Source organism: Chinchilla lanigera, unplaced genomic scaffold (assembly GCF_000276665.1).
Source record: "Chinchilla lanigera isolate Chin_1 unplaced genomic scaffold, ChiLan1.0 scaffold00065, whole genome shotgun sequence".
NCBI classification, from domain to species: Eukaryota; Metazoa; Chordata; class Mammalia; order Rodentia; family Chinchillidae; genus Chinchilla; species Chinchilla lanigera.
Window position 1 is genome coordinate 7216245 of NW_004955466.1, and position 2032 is coordinate 7218276.

Genomic DNA, 2032 nt, shown 5'->3' on the forward strand with positions numbered 1-2032 from the left:
AGATGCAGAAGAAGCTTTTGTTAAAGTCCAACATTCATTCATGATAAAAACCCTGCAGAAAATTGGCATAGATGATATTTACCTCAAACTAATAAAAGCCATATATGACAAACCAAAAGCCAGCATCATACTGAATGCACAAATCTGGATGGTTTCACCCTTAAGTCAAGAGCAAGACAAGAATGTCCACTACCAACACTCCTATTCAATATAGTTCTGGAAACATTAGCCAGCACAATTAGAAAAGAGAGAAGAATAAAAAGAATCAGATAGGGCAGGAAGAAGTGAAATTATTATTATTTGCAGATGACATGATACTCAACATAGAAGACCCCAAAAAATCCACAAAAAGATGCCTAGATTTAATAACCAAATTGAGTAGTGTAGCATGATACAAAGTCAGCACTCAGAATTCAATAGTGTTCCTATATACAAATACCAAATTCACTGAGAGAGAATTTAGGGAAACCACACCCTTTACAATATTATCCAAAAAAAAAGAGAAATACTTAGGAATCACTCTAACAAAGGAAGTGAAAGATCTATACACTGAAAATTACAACACTCTGGAAAAAGAGATGGAAGATTTCAGAAAATGGAAAGATATTCCTTGCTCATGGTTAGGAAGAACCAGCATTGTGAAAATGGCCGTACTCCCAAAACTGTTATACAGATTTTGTGCAATTCCTATCCATATTCCAAAGCATATCTCACAGAACTAGGGAAAACAACCCTAAAATTCATTTGGAACCAGAAGAGACCTAGAATAGCAAAGGCAGTCCTGAGCAACAAAGGTAAGGCAGGAAGCAATACAATCAATGACCTTAAATTATACTACAAAGCTACTGTGATAAGGGCAGCGTGGTCCTGGTAAAATACAGATCTGAGGATCAGTGGAGGAGATTAAAAGATACAGTCAACTCCAAGCACACTCAGCCACCTTATCTTTGACAAAGGGCCAAACATGTTCACTGAAAGAAAAATAATCTCTTTAATAAATGGTGCTGGAAAAACTGGATTTCCACATGCCAAAGAATAAAACTAGGCCCATGTTTGTCACCATGCACTAAACTAAACTCAAAATGGATCAAAGATCTAAATATTAAAACAGAAACACTAAATCTACTGGAAGAGAAAGTAGGTACAAACCTTGAAGACATAAGGGTAGGCAAAGTGTTCAGGAACAAAAACAAAATTGCACAAGAAATACTTCAAAGAATCAACAACTAGGATCTTACCTTATTAAAATGCTTCTGCACATCAAAAGAAATCACCAACAGAGTGAAAATAAAACCCACAAATTGGGGAAAAATAATTTAGCGAACTGTCCCTCAGACAAAAGACTTCTATCTAGAACACAGAAAGAATTAAAAAAAAATCAGACCACCAAAATTCAAAGATCCAAAAATGGGCATGTCAGATGAATACATACTTCTCAGATGAAGAAATACAAATAGCAAATAAATACATGACAAATGTCCAACATCTTTAATCATTTGAGAAATGCAAATTAAAACAACACTGAGATTCCATCTCACCCCCAAAAGGATGGCTATCATCAAAAAAATCAACCAATAACAAATGCTTGTGGGGTTATGTGGAAAAAGGAACCCTTCACTCTTGGTGGGAGCGTAGACTGTTACAACCACTGTGGAAGTCAATGTGGAGCTTCCTCAAAATATTAGGATTAGAATGTCCCACTGGACCCAGCTATTCTTCTGGGTGTTTTCCAAGAAGAATTGGAAACATCATATCACAGGGATATATATGCACTCATATTTATAGCAGCATTATTTGTAATAACTAAATCTTGGAAACAACCCAAATGCCCATCAGTTGAGGAATGGATAAAAAGGTGTGGTAATTTTATACAATGGAGTATTTACTCAGCTATAAAGAAAAGTACATTTGAGTCTTTTATAGGTAAATGGGTGCAATTAGAGACCATACCCATAAATGAAAGAAGTCAGAGTCATATATGTAAACATCATATTGTCTCCCTAGTATAAGAAACTGAAAGAGTAAATAAGAC